We start from the raw sequence: 18,699 nt of genomic DNA on the forward strand, positions 1-18,699 counted from the left end.
TTTTCTCGGAAAATTCTTATTTGAACATATATCGAAGCACGCAATGGCTCTGGTCGCAAATACCCTAGATTACGCTCAAGAACTTACTGAAAGAAGCCCCCGCACGAGCTGGCCGAGAATCACGAAAACTGTACACTTTATATTCGTCAACACCCGATTCAGAGAAGACATATGTTGCTGTTAGCGTAACACAGCGTCCCTTTATGTTAAGACAAGCCGCGTGACAGCGCAGTATAGCATGCGTCTATGGCGGGTTTTGCGCTTGCGTAGAAGCTTAAAAGAGATTCGTCTCTGGCTGCGCACCATCTGCGTCCACTATAACGATGTGTCTTTTTTTCAGACACGTGTGACGCGGAGGTGTAAATTGATGCGCAGCCGCAGTATGATGTATCAGGGCTCAGTTTCCCGAGTCATCAACTGTCTTACGTCAGTGTGCTGCTCAAACAACGCTATTATTATTTTGAACGGCTACCTCCGTCACTTCTTATTTTGCATTTTTCAGACTATAGTAACCGCAAAGGCGTCACATATCGCTTAAGTCGTTGCCTGAGAAAGATCAAGGAGTCGAAGAGGGGGAGGTTGAAGAGACGATGCATGACGCAGGGTCGCGATGAGGCAACGGTTCCCTTCGGCGCGGGTGAAGAAAGGGTTGTGGTTAGCCGATGGTGCGCTCGAGAGCACGTGACGTCACGAAAGCAGTCGACCTTCGCGCCGCGAACACCCTTTGATCATTAATCAAAGTCTGCCAAGCCCTATTATTTAAGCCGCGCGTACAATCAGTGGTCGAACAAGCGTTCTGTTTACAAGACAAAGAGCCATCACGAGGTTATACGAGCCGTCCCTGCGCGCGAACGCCGCATAGCTGGGCGACGTGAGCGGTCTGCGCGATCACGTTCCCGGTTACGCTTGCTCGTGCGGGTAGAAATAACGCGAGGAGGCAAAAGACAGTTGGCAGTGCGCGTCTGCTGCAAGGTTCTTCTCTGCCCAAATAGCCAAGTGGAAGGAAGAGAGGGAAAAAAAAAACTCTTCCACGTTGGCGGCATAATAAATCGAACTTTATCGGCTCTGCCCATCTATCTCCGAGCTTTGAAAGGCCACAAAGCAAGGAGGATTTCAGTGGCTCTAGTCACAATGGCGCAAGGCCAACCGGTTTCCAGCGCTGTGGTCTATCGGCGTGCTCGAACAGGAATAAGAATCAAGCGCGCCGTTTGATTGAAAGCGCGTATCAGGGAGGAGCCAAAGGGAACGCTCCTCAAGAGGCGCGCGGCGCACTAAATAATAATGCGCCGATGGCGACGCGGAAACGGGCGCGTCTGCCTCGCATACTAACGGGGCCGCCGCCGCGTGCCCCCAACCGGCCTGTCATGTTCTTGCCAGCCCGTCGCGGGCGTCCACAACGCGGCGTAGGAGGCGCGTTATTCCGCGCGGGTGTCGTCCTTGCTCAACCGCGTTAATTTACGGTCAGATTAAGGAACAGGGTGTCGTGTTGCAAGCTTTTCTGTCGGGCTGGACGTCGCTCGAATCGCGCCCGACATCGAGGACGCGCATTCCCCCATCCGAGTACCGTAAGCAAGGCTTGCGTCACGCCGGTTATTTATTACTAGCTGCACTGAACAGGCGTAACGGAATTAAATGTGAATTCTAGGGCCGAACCATTTTCGAGATTAGCTTTTTTTCTTCCACCTCTATCTCTCGTGGGCGCCTTAGAATATTTTCCGCTCTCTATACCGGCGTCCCTCGTGGCACAGAATCGCGCATTCTCGTTGGTATTCCGTCATGGTCGACGGTCGACCTGCGACAAGAGTTACGAGGCCCGTCGCTTGGCACTACGGGGCCGGCAGCTCAGGCGTCGTGACCGGCCGCATCCGGGTGTCCTCCGCCATCAGTCTGATCCGGCAGACATCTTTCTTCTCTTACCTGTTCGCTCTATCCAACGTGTGTCTGTGTGTGTGTGTAGATTTCCGGGCTGCCCTGCTCACCGCACGGAATGCTGGACGAAGCGAACGCGAAGGTCGATACCAAAATAAACCGTCTCCTTCGTCTCCCGACACCATGGAGATGAACTACGTCCGCGATAACTCTACACGAAGAGTCGCTTAACGCAGCTACGCGTCGAGACCCAGACTTGTTGTTTGAGCCATCTTATGACCTGAATTCGTATAGGGCGTTGTGCGATGTCTGCATCATCCTTTTAATGTCCACTTATCTGTACAACAATAACTACGAGGATGACGCGGACGCCAACATCAAAATGCGTTACTTTGTTAGGCAACAAACTTATTCAAGATACCATATCGTTTGGTAACTTAAATACCGCAGTTCCTAAGGGCCGACAGTAAGCGCAGCAGAAGGGTACGACTAACCATCTTCGTGGTATCGGGCGTGCTCCTTTAATATCCATTCATAAGTCTGTTCGCTGCAGCAATGGATCACACTGTAAAAGACGTCAGCTTTACTGCTCACACGCACTGAAACCAACGCTCATGTTACTGGCTCCAGTGCAGCGTATGAAACCGGCGCTGTTAGCATTTTAAATGCCGAATGCGAGTACATCGAGAAATAGCGTTGTGCAGTCCTGTCCTTTTGTGTCCTTTTGTGTTGGGGTGAAAACGGGTATCCGGTTTCGCAACTCGTAGAAAAAGGCTCGTGGGCTGCTACAACATGTTTATGCAATGGAGAGAACTGTAGGTTCCTTTCGTTTCTCACATTTCGCGTTTGAGTTTGCGGACAATTACACATTTTACCGAAATGCACAAACGCTGAATGTCTTGTTCGGTTTTTTTTTTTTTTTTGTGCATGCAGAAACGACGAGCACTTTTTGCAGCAACAGTACGTGTTTACGTATAGTGCACGCTGACCTTGTACAACAGTTATCTTAGTGTCGCACCGGTGGCATGGTGCTGTACCTTGCATAGTCTATATGTAGGCACCGATCCTGCAAGATGGCGCTGCGACTCTATGCCACACCAGCTGCTGCGGCCACGACGAAAATTTATATGCATTTATATACATATAGAGTACATATACAACAGGTCGACTGCGCCCAGCTCGAAGGCTAAGCATGGGATTGTTTGTCCTGCCATGTTCAAGCGCGCCCGTGCCTCATCATTGCAGCACAGCCAGCCTAGTTAAACATTTTCAGGTCTCGGGTACTCTTACCTAGGGATAATAAATCAAAAGTGACATCCCAAATCTTAATCGCGTCCCTGCAATTGTACTTCCTCCGCTCACTAGGCTGTGTATTGCGGCGCTGCTGTCAACTGTGTAAAGGTTCAACGTAGCAGGTTTAAGAGGCGAGTTCACATTAGGCCGACACGGCTCCGATGCCGGCAACGACGCCGACGTGACCTACGACTACGAGTTGTCGCAATGTGACGGGCTTTCGTGCCAACAACGGCAAAGAAACAAATCTGTCGACACTCGTTCGACCGGTCTCCGGGCAATCGGCTGCTGATCGAAATCTTCGGGCCAGGAACGCAGCTGCTGCGTTGCCTGTGCTTGCATTTTTTTTTAGTTGTGTTCAAGATGAATAGTAAAAAAAAAAAAATAATAACCGACGATTACGATACTCCCTAATTCGAAATTTGAGCGCAGCTCTATACGTGTTTCCATTTCGCGATATATTGGCTGGCGCGGACAATCTGTCTCGTGCTGCACACATCGCAAACGGATCGAAGTGTGGCGCGTCCGCGACGCGTGGGCGCGATTCACAGCAGCCGCCGCAGACAGACCTCCGCTCAGGCAGCGCTTCGTTTCCATAATGGCATCGGTCGACGCGATCGCCGCATACCATCGGTGAACAGACGACGGCGCGCTACTCTGGCGCCATCTCGTAGCGATAGCTAAGGTTACAAACTATTGTATAAATAAAATCCCTCCAAGACCAAGTTTATTGTGTTTAATTATCCCCACAAACCTTCTTGTTCAGTTACATTGCTGAATCTTGGCTCGCATTTAATCCCTTCTAGCACTCATTGCTCATTCTTGGGAGCAGAACTGGACTGTAACCTGAAGTTTCATTATCATGTCTCCAATATTAAAAAGAAAATTGCCTACGGCTTTCGGTTACTGATCAGAGCCCGCCAATTTTTTCACCGTGCTACACTTGTCTCGTTATATTACGCGTTTATACACTCACGCATTAACTACTCGTTAATAGTTTGGGGAAATACATATAATACTCACCTCCGTTCACTTCAAACTTTACAATACGAAGCAATTAGAATAGTCACCTCTAGCCCTATAATACTACGGCTCTCCCATTGCTGCACTCTAATAACATTCTCTCTGTCAACGAAACTGCGTTGTATAATTTAGGCATATTTATTTTCAACTTATTGAATGATCAAGTTCCTGCACGTAAATTCCCTAAAACATGCCTGATAAACGCTAATGTCACTAGATTTGCTTTAAACAATAATCTCATTTTACCTCAAATGCGCACCAACTATGGCAAACAATCAGTTCATTTTTCAGCTTTTTCTTTTTGGAATTTCATACCACTTTGCGTTAAGATATTTTAAAAGACATCCATATTTAAAAGACATCTGAAAAATTTCCTTCTAACAGAAAATACTTAACATTAACATTTTTTTTATTTTTTGACCCCTATTACTTCAAATAATACGCTGTTCAGGGAACCTTTCCTTTTTATTGATGGTTATGTATTTTTTGAAGTTTTGTTGTTGTTTGTATTGTTGCACGTCTGGATGAAATTTTTTGTATTATTTTTTGTATTATTTTTTCCCCTGTCCGTTACTGTCAATTTCGCTTAGTTCATTTAGTTTTGCTGCATTTGCTGCTTGCGATTGTATAATTTCCTGCGTTAGATGTATTGTAATTCCCAAATGCACAAGTATATCTCGTTTTGTATGCTCCATTACTTACTTTCTTCCATGTTTTCTTGTATATGAGTTTAATGTGATGCTCCTCGTTGCTTTAGAAAACGCGTATTTATAAATAACAGGAGGTCCCGATACAGTCATCGACTATGGGACCTTCTTCTGTATATTATTGTTCTTTATAACCTGTAATCTATTATGAATAAAATCAATTTCAAAATAGAGTCTTTGCATGTCCGAGCATGTCCGAGGAATGAAGATTAAAGTGTATAAGAAGAAGATGAAGAAGAAAAAAGACTAGTAGGAAAGTTGTAGGCCTAAGTTACGATAAGAAAGGTTGTAAATACGCTACAGGTAAATACCTCGATCATTTTATCGCGGGGCTAACGAATACCTTATGTCATTGGCAAAACGTTTGCGAGACCGATGGCTTTGCAGGCTGATGCCCCGCTCTCCTTTGTTTCCTCGAGAGGTAGTCGCCGGTCTCTAAAAAAATAAAACGAAAAGGAAGGTATTGGCGACGTCTTGACCAGCCAGCCGTGGCAGCAGATGTTGATGTTGCGTTTCCGCCGCCTTCGCCAATCGCTTATTTCTTTGTGCTCAAGCTCGACAATGTGGAACACGCACATGCGTGCGTTTACGCGACGAAGGGTATGTCTTGAACGCACTTGTGTTTTATCCGTACACACACAAAAAAAAAAGAAAAGGAAATCAAATATACATATAAATGTATATTTCCTGTCTCGATATCGGAGTTTCATCTGTCGTTGGACAGAGCTGACAAAAGCCGTCCATTCGCTGTGATCTGTTACTTTGTTCATTGTCACAGTGCACGGGCACAGCGTGGTCTCACCTGCCCCGAAAAGGTGTCTTTCCGGGAAAAGAATACACATCTCTTTATCGAACTTCGGTCTTCCTTAGTATGGCGACGCCGTTTCTTACCGCGTCGTTTTTCTATATATATATTTGTTTAACGGACCCATCATTGTAGCATTGCCAATGGGATGTGGCCGAATTTTGTCTCTGCAGCTGGTTTCAAGGAGAGGCGGACACAGCTTCCGATACTGTCTGAAACAATCGGACGCTTATAGACAAGAAACAGAGACACCCGGTGTATGTTCATATCACATAGTTCAAGCATGTAGCCTTCACAAAACTAAATTTTACTGCATACTAGCGACGACGCTATGCTTGAGAGTTCCAGTTCTCAAAAAGTAGTTCTGCATCAACTTTCAGGAACGTGCGTGTCACAACTCTTGGAGGATGCACGACATAGGCGAACGACATGGTTGCGCCGGCATAGAGCGCTGGTCACCTTGCCAATATTTTTTTCGGGCTGATTGCTTCTATTTCCGAACAGCAGCAAGCCTGTATAGAGAGTAGCCCTGACGCTTGTTGCAAGAACTATTTCGTTTTCTTATTACGAGAGCAGCAATGCAGCAGCTCGTTTGTCTGAATATTAAGACGGTTTGAAAGTTACTGATAAAGAGGATGTTTATCTAGGAGGTAAATGGCGAGGTGGGCGAGTCGACTGAAATTCATACCTAACACGGGCGTACGGCGCGAACAAAGGAAGTACCAAGGCAGAAAAACGACGACACAGCACTACTTTGGGTGTCCTTTTTTTTTTTTTTCTGACTTAATCCTTGGTTTGTTAGCGCTGCACGTCACAAAACGTTTATCGAGAGCTTGTTGTTTATATTGCTTTCTGCTTGAGCAAACATACGATCCGTTTTGCGGAGTTGCACGGAAAGTTCAGAGAACCATTCCAAAGCGGTTGTTGCATGTGCTGACCGCCTCAAGTCTCCATGGTTGCTATCGAAAAATCTCATTCTATTACAGCGGAGCTGTTTATGGCTAGGGTTCCGTGCATTTTTTGTTCTGCGGGCCAACCCGCGACGGAGGTGAAGCAGGCCTCAAGCACTCCGCCCACTTGCAAAAATAAGTTTAATATCTTCGGTCCATGTAGAACCCGTATCAGATATTAAGCTGATAAGAAAAGATACTACACTTTGGCCCGCGTCGTCCACGTCTACGTTCGCACCGCCCTCTCTTTGTCGGCGTTACAAGCGCTTGCGTATCTGCTTTCCTTTCCTTCCGCTCTCCCGTGGTGGCGGTCCGGTTGAAACGTCACGCGTGTCCATAGTTTCCTCCGACTGCTAGGGGCGGTGGTCCCGTCGTCCACGCGAATGTATATAAAAATCACGGTAAATGAGTTCGTACCTTTGTTCGAAATTCTGTGTCACCTCTGTGTCGTGTGCTAAACAGCTTTGCTGGTCATCCGCCTTCACAGAGTGGAATGGCTCATTATGTTTAGAACGACAGAAAGCTGAGCTAGTTGGTAAGGATTCATTATGCAAAAAAGAAGTGAGGCGTGCAGACAGGACACAAGAGTGGAGAAGTGGACAACACGAACATCGACTATCAACTGAAGGGAGCACTGAGGCGAAAAAAGAAAGAAGACACAGAACTCGCCGGAAAGTTCCGCGGAAATTGGCAAGATGGAGAAAGCGTTAGGCCGATAGGTATGGTGCCATTTACACAACTGTAGCAGAGGGCTACTATAATCACAGCTGTAGAAGGCCACAAAACCGCTAGTGCGATTGCTGAAGGCAAACCGGACTGAGCGACTGTCTGTGACACAGCGCTGAAAAATGCCATTGCGCCTTTTAGAGCGCAGCTTTTAGGCCTCCGTTCCTGCGTTGGGCGTCGGCGCGTCCCTCGGCGTAACCGAGCGAACGAGCACAGCGAAAGATGAAAGCGAACACGGAGTACAGCGGGAAGTGAATGAAGAGCGCACGAGGAGAAAAGTGAAGGAGGGGAGGGTACAGTGAAAACATGAGGCGGGGAAAGTGGAAGAGAAGTGGAGGGGAAATGGCCTGCGCATGCGCTGAGTTGCCGGCGGCCACGGCAACAGCCGCCGCCTGGGCGAATCTTGTGTGCGCTTCCGAGGTGAGGCCAGGGTGGCGTGAGGTGGAGTGGCTACGCTGGTCCACGGACGTCAGCTGCTAAGACCAGACCGCGGTACGATCGTGTGCGACGGTGATCACTGCTTCTTGAAGGGGCGATGGCGAGCGGCTACGAGTATGGCTCGATGTGACGCTCCCTTGGGTGTTGCCGCCGCTGACACTGGTGGCACGATCTCTCCGCGACGAAGGGCCGCTCTCGTCTAAGGTCGAACGAAAGCGCGCGAACAAAAGCGTAGTGCCGATCATCGTCGCCCTGTGCGGCGACGATGGCTACGATATGGCGCCAGATTATCGCGCGTCGTCTGTATGGAAACAAAGCACTCTACTCGCAGCGTTCTTCTCCTAATATAAACCGTGTACCTATATAATCATAATACAAAATATGGACACGCGAAATGAAAACACGTATAGAGCTGCGCTCAAATTCCGCATTAGGGAGTATAGTAATCGTCGGCGAATTTTTTTTCTCTCTCTCTCTACAAGGGGACCCATTTTGGTGTCATTGAAAAGCGAAATTATCGCTTTAAGAAAATTTCGTCGAGGCCGGGGCATCGTACCCGGGACCACCGCCTCTCCTGAACCATCGCTCTGCCGTGTGAATTGAGAAATGTGCTAGTAGGTTGCAGCGAGGAGGGAATAGACAGCCTCAAACGACGACTGAAATAGTGATTTGAAACATGGAGATTATGCAATTTCATTCTTTCCGGACCAAAACCTGGGGGGCTTCTCGTACGATGGACAATAACTTCCCAAAGCAACAAGGGTCTCTGACGCCCGGATACACTGAATAGAACACTGCTAAGCCGTCGAGCGTTTCAAGCACCAGAGAGACGGAGAGAGTCGTCGGTAAGAGTGTTTACGGGTATCTGCGGATGAGATGGGATTGTTCAAACTACGTCGACTGTCCATTTCTCAGAAAGCGTCCTGACATCATACTAATTTTACATTCGTGCGCGTATTGACCGAAGCAGACTTGTCCTAGCATCTTTAGTTCACAAACTGAGTTTGATATGCCCTTTCAAGTAAATGCTTATTTTGCGGAAAGCACTGTGAGGTTCTCTGAAGTGTCGTAAATAATGTAGGCAGCAAGGTGGCGTTATAGACCCGCTATATAGTGATGTCTCCATCGCCAACTCATAACTTTCGCGCAAACTCAGGTTATCCCTGACTGAAAGAACCCATGTTATACTTGTCTCCATGCTCACCTAGCTTTTTTTTTTTCTAACACTCATCAGCGGTTCTGCTTTCATATGCCAACCGTTACGTCTCACTGTCTACGCATTTGCGTATCGTTGTCGTTTCCAACGCCCGAGGCGTTGCGGCAGGTCCGTGTTTCAAAATTTGCAGATTCTTGCTGCTGCAGTCTTAAGAAGAACATAATACGTAGAGGCCTCAGTAAATTTATGTCGCAAGATTCATTAAGTTGTTAGCAAATATATGGTATATAATGCCAGTAAAACTCACTATTTAGCTCAGAGAGCCACTAAAGTGGTTTCAAAATTGGTGTACATTTCGCGTTCATAGGCCGTTCATTTTTTATTATTTTCTCGAGCAGACAGATTTAAAAAGCGCTTCGGGGCAGGTGGCATAATTACGCCTCTTCAGATGCATTACATGAAGATCTGCACATTCCGTGGTACGACAAACATCTCTGTTCTACTTTAGCTAGTCAGCAAAAGTGGCACTACTTCACTTCGTTATTCATGGCACACGCTGATATTGAACAGTTGAAGCTCGGACCTTTGATTTCCACCTGACGCGTTAAACCCGCTCCAAAATTCACTGCGAAATAATATAAAAAGCGAAAAAGACCGAATTATGCTATTGGCTACAAGATATATATACATATATATATATATATATATATATATATATATATATATATATATGTGTGTGTGTGTGTGTGTGTGTGTGTGTGTGTGTGTGTGTGTGTGTGTGTGTGTGTGTGTGTGTGTGTGTGTGTGTGTGTGTGAAGAAAAAGCGGGTACGACGTGCGTTGGATTTGCATAGTGTATTTTACTGACGTTTCGGCGGGTGGACCAGCCTTTGTCGACAAAGGCTGGTCCACCAGCCGAGAGAGAGAGAAAGGCAAAGGAAAGACAGGGAGGTTAACCAGAGAATATCTCCGGCTGGCTACCCTGTACTGGGGGAGGCGCAAGGGGATGCGATAGGTGAAATGTCAGTAAAATATACTGTGCAAATCCAACGCACGTCGTACTCGCTTTTTCTTCATTTTACTACCGCGCCAGCGTGACTTCCTTAGCCACAAATATATATATATATATATATATATATATATATATTCTTTATTTATAGATGTGTTCGAAATAAAACAAACAAACAAAAATGATTTAAGCGCTCATGCTCATTTTTGAACTCGAGAGCAACGCTGCAAACGAGATAGGTTAATCTGACGAGCTACGTCTGTTATGGCTGTAAGCAGAGCTCTTGCACCTGTATTCCGTTTGCTATATGCACAAAATAATAACACATAGAAGACGAGTGCGATCAACACATACTTTTGATTTTACAGGGCACAGTTTCTGGTATTATGTGTGCCTGTTTCGGTTATTTTTTTTTTCTTTCCTCTTCTAGGATTCGTATAAATTACACGTTGACGTTGTGCCTTGCTTCTTGCGGCTTTCAAGACTCTCTCTCTCTCTCGCTGCTTTCATAATATCCCTGCGTTGTTTTTGGTAGCGCTTTGGCAAGACAGCAGGGGTGTGTAGCGTGGCCGGGTACAAAAGAGAGAAAAGTTCACATAAAGCTCTGTTGTGGCTGGTGTTGCTCTTGTGGTTGTTATTACACGATGATTATAATGGAAGGTGGTATATTTTATAGCAAGGCCGGCCCTAGTACAGCAACAGTAGGCAGAAAGGGGTGGGGGAGTATTGGCGTAAGGAAATCAAGAAAAAAATAAAATCTGCACACGTGAATACATAGATGCCACAGGTACTTAGTAATTTCGTGTACACAATAAGAACTCAGCGTATGCCATGAAAGCAGGGCCCAATATTTCGTAAGATTTAGGTAGCGGTATCATAAATGAAGCTATCCAGAAGCATTGAAAACACCGAACAGGCTGTCTACACGTATAGCCGCAGGCTTTTAATCATACATGATCGCGTCGAGATTTTGCGTGGGAGAAGCCATGCCCTCGAACGTCGGTAAGCTGTCGTGTCAGGCGTAGTGCGCAGAAGAGTTTGTTTCGTCCTCTGTTTGGAAGGTGCATTGATCGCACAGCACAGTCATCGTTCGAATGTGTATCTATGTGCGTATATGTGTACATACAGCACTGCGGTCTCTTCACCTGGAACGGCAAGGCGTGATTGCAGTGCGTTGCTTGTTATTCTCCTGCGATTTGTGAACTGGGCCACTTGGAATAGTCGTTTCAATATATAGTACATGTCGATTTCCTTCTTATAAAAGAAAAACCAACCAACAAACAAACGAACGAACAAAAAACAGATCACGGCGATCTGTGTGTGCGCGCGTGTGGGCGGATGTCAGGAAATCAGCGTGACTGACAGGGCGATGACCGTCCAGCAGGCCACAGATTACACGAAAGCCGACGGTACGTAAAAAAAAAAATTATGGGGTTTTACGTGCCAAAACCACTTTCTGATTATGAGGCACGCCGTAGTGGAGGACTCCGGAAATTTCGGCCACCTGGGGTTCTTTAACGTGCACCTAAATCTAAGTACACGGGTGTTTTCGCATTTCGCCACCATCGAAATGCGGCCGCCGTGGCCGGGATTCGATCCCGCGACCTCGTGCTCAGCAGCCCAACACCATAGCCACTGAGCAACCACGGCGGGTCCGACGGTACGTGATGATGATGAAATGTGGCTGGGCCCTTTGCATGGGGCGAGCAAATTGAATATGCCCTGAGGCCGGCCTGGCCCACCGACGTCCTGGTGGTGGCGCCAGAGATCGCGCTCTGCGTGTCGCGGGTTCGGCAACCCGGCGCCGAGCGGCGCCACACAGCGCCCGTCGCCAGGCGTCGTCAGGGCGCCGCATTGCGACGCCTCTTCGTCGCACAATCTGATCGCCGACTATGCACGCAACAGTTTGATCGGCACATTCTGCGAAAGCCGGTTCATAAATCTTCGTGCGTCGCTTTTGTTGCTGCCGTTGTCGCAGATGTCGCATGTGTTTTGCCATGACATGACAGGCACCGTTGATATACACGCACCTCGGCCCGGAGAAGCGTTGTTTGTTCCGCAAGAGCGACAGCGGAGAGCGCGTGCCATAGGCGTTGACATTTAGTGCTGGCTCTTTTTTCATCTTCGCGGAGGATGATGCGAATGCCGCACGCGCCCAAGTTGCCCGAGAGCGTGTCGCGGAGACAGCGGGCTATTCCGGGACCGCGAGAAAATAAATTGTGGGCGCGTTCTGTCGGTACGTTCGCCTTAAATATACAAGGCAGCGCAAACGCGTCGTGCTCGCGGCGTGAGGGAAAACTGCGCTCTAGGAATAGCCCTTACCCCGGGGCACTTCCGCGCTCGTCACTCAAGAAGACCACGACGACTGCGGGAAAGGCGGGTCCGCTCCCAATAGTTTCTCGTGTCCCCTCTCTCGCCACCCAACGTTCTCACGCGAGCGGAGCGCGCAAGCATGGTGGCCAGGCAATGGTGCGCGGCGTACCAAGGTCATCGCTGTCAAGTTGGGAGCCACGGAACGCGAGACAAAGGGTTATTGACGGGATGCGCGCAGTGCTCATCTTTTGTCTTTTAATCAAGACTGCAGCACTGCACTCAGTATCGCAGAAATCTTGCGCATTTGCGTCTCGCTGTTATTGCCCACGTTTCATTGTGTTCGCCCGTACAATGGAGGAGGCTTTTGACAAGGTGTTCCGTGGCTCATATCGCATGCTTATAACTGGCTCAATTTGCGCCCTATATGCCTGGGAACCGCATTCTCCTCAATGTTGCGCTGGAAACGGCGGGACGTAATAGCCCGGCCACAATGACCGTTTCATCGGCGAAGGCATGAGGCGCGCGCACGTAGAAACTTACGGCGCGTTGTTGCCTCAGAGAACAAACGCCGATATACGATGTGCCACCACCTTCGATGAAGGCTGGACACGAAGAACAAAAACAAAAGAAAATGGCCCGTTCACGTCGTATTAGCAGCTTCAGGGTCACAACGCGTTAACGCTGGCGGCCGACCGTATAGCTATTGGGGAACTCAAGAAGATAGCATGATTCAGAAAAGGCAAAATGCTGGGCGCTACCTGGATTCCTGACGAGCTTTGCTCCCGGTCATCATTCCACAAGAGCGCCGGAGAGCGGTCTGCCTATGCCGCCACGAAGGAAACAAGATATCGGAATTTGGAGCCGCTCATGAACCTGCCGTTCTCCGGTGCGTTCTCAACGTTGCGCAATGCACTCGCAAAGCAGGTTTTCATCACAAGAAACCTTCAGTGTTCTTCTTGGTCTCTTATTGGACTACTACTACTACTACTACTACTACTACTACTACTATTACGTCGCTGCTATTAGCGTTTACGCGCTGGTATATAGAATCAGTGTTCCTTGTATCTGCTGGTCTCTTAGCGCTGCTTCCTGTACTCTACACTTATTATCAGAGCATATCAAGCAGCGCACCGCCATAGTCGAGTCAGGAGAAAGTACACGAACGCTGAGAAAGAACGTTGATGGATTCCGTGAGACATACATCATCCGGACGCCTTGTGCGTGAATAACAGGTTGTTTGATTCGACAAAAATGACGAAGACGCGAAGTTGCTCCATCTGTTCGATTTCATATTATCCTTCGTATACTTTAACCTTTCAGCCACGCGTATCGCATGTCGCACTATAGCCCTCGCATGCGGCTGCCGTAAGGAGGGCCTCGCATTGTCTACACGTGTCGCGGAAATGACATCGCCTAAATTTAGTCGGGCATGTGACTGACTTCCGAACACACGCAGGCAGGATATATATATATATATATATATATATATATATATATATATATATATATATATATATATGGGGCGTCGCAACTAACGTTGGCCAAGCTGTTCAAAAAAAATAAAAATAAATTAAGAAACCATGGTTGAAAAGATTTAATTCTGGGGTTTTACACGCCAAAACCACGATTTGATGATGAGGCACGCCGTAGTGGGGGACTCCGGAAATTTGGACTTCCTGCGGTTCTTTAACGTGCGCCTAAATCTAAGTACACGGGTGTTGTCTTTCCTTGTACAAGCTCGGACATTTATTCAAATCATACTAACGTCTCTTATGGTAGTGAACCGTATGTATTTATTTATTAATTTCATTTTGTAACCGTTAAGCGCTATAGTGACTGTGTGCATTGAATTGATTCTTGTACTTTTATTTTATTCTTAACTAAAATACAGAAGCCGGAAACCACGGTTTAGCCTATTTAAATAGATACGATGTCAGTGCATGGTGCGGTGTATATGACTGGATGGGCTTCTTTACGCTGGTAAACTTAGGGACGTGCGTACCGTGATATGCAGCGCACGCTAACGTTGGAGAATCGGAACCCGAGCATGTAAATATGTTGTGGTGAAAAATACTTTGCTGTTCGCCCTTGGCAATATGTGCAGCGTATACCACGAAGTGGACGGAGACGCCGTTGTGCGCACCGCAGAGAAGGCGTTGCTTTTGAGAGGCGATTACTTGAGGAGCAAGCAAGGAAGATGGCGCTGTGAAAGCCTGCTGCTGTCGCAGTATAAATGAATTCAGAGCCGGAGGAACCGCAGTACTCTGCTGACTTTTTCTAATATTGGATCTTTCAGCGAATCCTCATGCGTGGGTCTTCATTTATGAAGTTTGCGCTCCTACGGACATTGCAGCCATACAGAGCTTCGTGCTGTGCAGGGTGCCCCCTAGTCGGAGCTGTTCTCTCATTTACAATAAGCAGTCAAATTATCGAGCACGGAAACGAAAAGCGGTGGAGATCGTCGTTTTCACTATATTATGTCACAGATCCGCAGGTTTAGCATTGTCATTGCCGGTTTCTATTACAACATCCGAACTATGTGACGCTGTCTGATTCATTGCTAAAAGACTGGACCGTTAATCCGACAACTGACCTTTTATCCATCGTTGTCCGTGTTTATTTATTGCCTATGCTCCTTATCGTAATCGCTGACCGAGTTCGCGCTATCACAGCTCAACATGCGTGGACACGCTCTTTGTCTATACTTGGCTCTTGCGCCACACAACACCAAAGTCATCATCACTCTTTGTTTAGGCCACATAAGCGCGTTTGCCTGGAAGTAGAAATAGAGGGGAGGGTGGCGTTCTGGCAGCAGCGACTGCGCTGAGGAGAGGCGGTGACTCGCTCGCGTGCGGCCCTCGTGCTACAAGCCGAGGGAGCGCGGTGCCCGCGAGAGGTGCCGTATCGGAGGAACGCGGAGGCGTGATGAACCACACGGGGGCCTGCGAGCGGAGGTGAACAAAGGACGCGGGCACCGGCGGTTGCGCTGGGCGGAAATCTTTAATGGGCGCCTCGGAGACAGCGAGCGACCGGTGATCGGCCAGGACGCCTAACGGTTCCCCCCCCCCCCCCTACATCCCCGGCTGACAAAAGCCGCCACCATCTGTGCGCGATCCATCAGGGAATCAGACACCTTGGCGAATCGCGCGCTGAAAATCGCACGCGCGCGTGTTGGCTCGCACGCGCCCGTTTTATTCTTCGGCGTCCCTCACGCGGTAGCGGTGCCGAGTGACAATCCCGAGGCTGCGCGCCAAAGGGCCGCCCACCTCTTCTGGTGCCTGTGATGGCTACAAGCCTGGCCCTTGGTGTTGGCCCTTACCCAGTGGTGCAGCGATTGGCACTCGTAGCAGAACCTTAGAGCGCGTGTGGACTGCGGTCCTGGAGCACAACGGTGAGCCCGTAGCTGTTGACACGTGTACTTTCAAATACAATTAAATAACGCGCGCTATAGTCTATCGCGACGTGTGCAATATATTCTTCATTGTGATTTAACGTATAGTTGACTCAGCCAACACCACCCAGATAGCACAAGGCCTTTTCACTCCGATGCATGACGTCATGTTACCTGGCCCGACTGCCATAGAATCAAATGGGGATGCTCCCAAGTAGGCAACTTTGACGACTTTGACGTCACCGCTTTCATCACGCCAGCCTTGTCAATGGAAATTTCGGGCCAGGTAGCGCGACGTCATGGATCGGAGTAAACAGGCCTTGCGCTATGTAGGGGGTGCTGACTCAGCACGTTCTCTTAAGGGCCGAGTAACCAATCAAAGAGAGAGAGAGAGAATGAAGAGGAAAGGCAGGGAGGTTAACCAGATAGGAGTCTCCGGTTTGCTACCCTACACTGGGGATGGGGGATAGGGGTTGGAAAGATGATAGAGAGGAAAACGAAAAAAAATAATAATAAAAAAAATAATAAAAAAAAAAAAGGGAACGCGCACACATGGAGACACACACGCAAAAGGCGTTCCAGTTAAAGTCGTTCACACAGGCCGGTAGATCGCAAGAAGCGCAAAAGCGCTTCTTGCGAAATCAAAACTTGAACTGTAACTATACATGTACGAAATCAAAACTTGAACTGTAACTATACATGTACGCGAGCAATGACAACCGAGGAGCGCCGCTGTGCGCCGCGACGCACGGAGACCGTGAATGGGCTCACTGGATGGATCCTGCTCCGATAGCATCTCCGTCAACGAAGGGAAAACCGACGACCCGCCTGCCGCGAGACCGTGCGCGGCCGGCGAGTTCGGCTGCGCCGGTCAGTCGCTTCCTCATTGAGCGACTGGCCGCGGGCACCCGTTTTCCGCGCCGACGGCCGTGGCGGCCCGTTCTGGCTGCCTGTGAGTCGTCCATTGGCCAGGCTTCTCACGTCGCTTCCCGGAGGAGCAGGCGTCGTCCTGGTGACTTATACGCTCGCCCGGGGTGATTTACGGCGGCCGCAGCGCGGTTCCTGACCGCTGCGACAAGCGGGCTCCTTTGTGGAAGCCCGGCGCGGCCGCAGCTGTCGCCTTCCTCAGTCGCTTGGCTGATTTCTCGACCGCGCGCCTCGGGCGCACTCCGGCGGGTACAGGGCCCGGTACTCGCCTCCCGCGGTTTTCACACCCGGCCGTGCTTGTCTTTCTTTCTTTCTTTCTTTCCTGTATTAAATATCGTATCAGTGGCACTGCAGGCACAACACGTTGCTGTTTGTTTCTGGTACTTGAGAGTGTTCTTTTTCTGCGAGCCGGTATTTATCGGCACAGTTTTTCATCGTTCTCACGCTGCATTGCAATTAAACTGGGTGTAATTCAACTGACACATCGTGCCTGCACAAGAGCTACGTGCTGCGCCAATGGCATGTTGCTTCGTGACCACAGCGGCTTGCCGTAAACACGCATACCTCCAGCGCGCTATGCTTCTTTCCCCCACCCAGTAACCCTTCGATTACACTGGCCACCCCTATTGAGGCTATTATTGCGATAACAATTATATGGACACTGCGGGCGCATTTCTGCCGTCGTCGTCGCCGTAACGTTCCGTATAAAGTCCGAAGGCGATAACTACACGAACCCGATGACCGGTTTCCGACAAGCTGACGCGTCCCGACTTTATCGGGTTCATGTAAATGTAGTTTATAAAAACCATAGATCGACACAGAAGAAAGTAAATTCGTGACCTACGCCAAAAAAAAAAAAAAAAGTCACACTTATTCGAACACACCTTTGATGGCCCTCATAATTTATCTGGGAATTTCCTTTCTAGTGTAAGTATGTCCATCTCCGTCCGGCGATTAATTCCCTACGCTGTAAACGCTGAAGCGCGCGTAACGTTCGATCTGTCAGAAAAGCGTCAACGACACAGCGCCAAATTAAATAAATTTCCACAAGAATCACAAAATTACTGCCTTGTGACGAAATTGCACTCTTCAAGAGTTAAGAGATAGACGAAGAAGATGAGAGCTGCTGGGTCGACAAATGCGCTCAGTCTGTAAACACCGCGAGAAATCCGAAAACGAAATTGTGGCGCCAGTGGGATCCCTGGTCCTCAGATTTAGGAAGGCCGTACCTTAACCTCCTGCAGCCACGGCACAAATAGCCCTTGCCGCACCGATACTGCGCCGCATTGCACATTTTACTTCGTATACCTCAAATTGGCAACAACGCCTTATGCATTTCAGTTACTAACTTCCACTGTTAAATAAATAAAAATAAATAAATGACGCGTGTTATACAGTAGCAACGTGACATGTATTGCTTTGGGCTAGGGGTACGTCCGCCCCAGTGGTCGGAGTGACTCGTACCAGAGTCCTTCAAGGACTCTGCTCGTACTTATGGCAACTCGGATACCTATGCGTATACGCTGAGCTTGCTCAAAATTATTGTTTGATCCTCCATTCATGACGTGCATATGGTCTGTATACATGTGTGTATACTGTATGATCTTTATGTATGGAAGCTGTGCACAGTTTCCTTCTTTTTTACGAGTGTCACTATACCGCGGTCAATAACAGCACCTCGACTTGTCACCAACGTGCACCGCGGTGCCGTGCGAAGGCCGGCTCTCCCGAATATGTGCCCGTGTTGTACTCTCGGTTATCTTGGGGGGTAACCCCGAGCGATCCACGCGCCGTCTGGTCACCGGACGACGATAATGAGAATGGATAGCAACCTCTGGCTATTTGTGATGCAGCGAAGGCGCACGGCGGCCGCGTCAGCCGCGATTTTCGTTCTGTCGGGAAAAGATTCGCGCGGCGGCCGTCGCGGACACGGTATATATACACAGCATGCTGCGCTTTCTTTTTTTTTTCTCTCTCTCTCTCTCTCTCACTCCGCTCGTTGGTCCCACTTCGAGCTCGCCGCTTGCGGTTGTCGGTTCGGTGACGTGTTCGCTTCGCTGACGGCTAAAGTCAGCGTAGCACGCACCCACGGC

At 48.7% G+C, this 18,699-nt stretch overlaps 1 protein-coding gene and 1 pseudogene across 1 annotated transcript in view; one reads left to right on the top strand and one right to left on the bottom strand.

The window, feature by feature from the left end:
- LOC126544888 (protein tiptop-like) overlaps positions 1 to 18,699 on the top strand; it is a 468,690-nt gene that overhangs the window by 380,774 nt on the left and 69,217 nt on the right. The window lies entirely within an intron of this gene.
- LOC126546388 (U2 spliceosomal RNA) lies at positions 6,695 to 6,867 on the bottom strand (annotated as a pseudogene).

Source organism: Dermacentor andersoni, chromosome 1, assembly GCF_023375885.2.
Source record: "Dermacentor andersoni chromosome 1, qqDerAnde1_hic_scaffold, whole genome shotgun sequence".
NCBI classification, from domain to species: Eukaryota; Metazoa; Arthropoda; class Arachnida; order Ixodida; family Ixodidae; genus Dermacentor; species Dermacentor andersoni.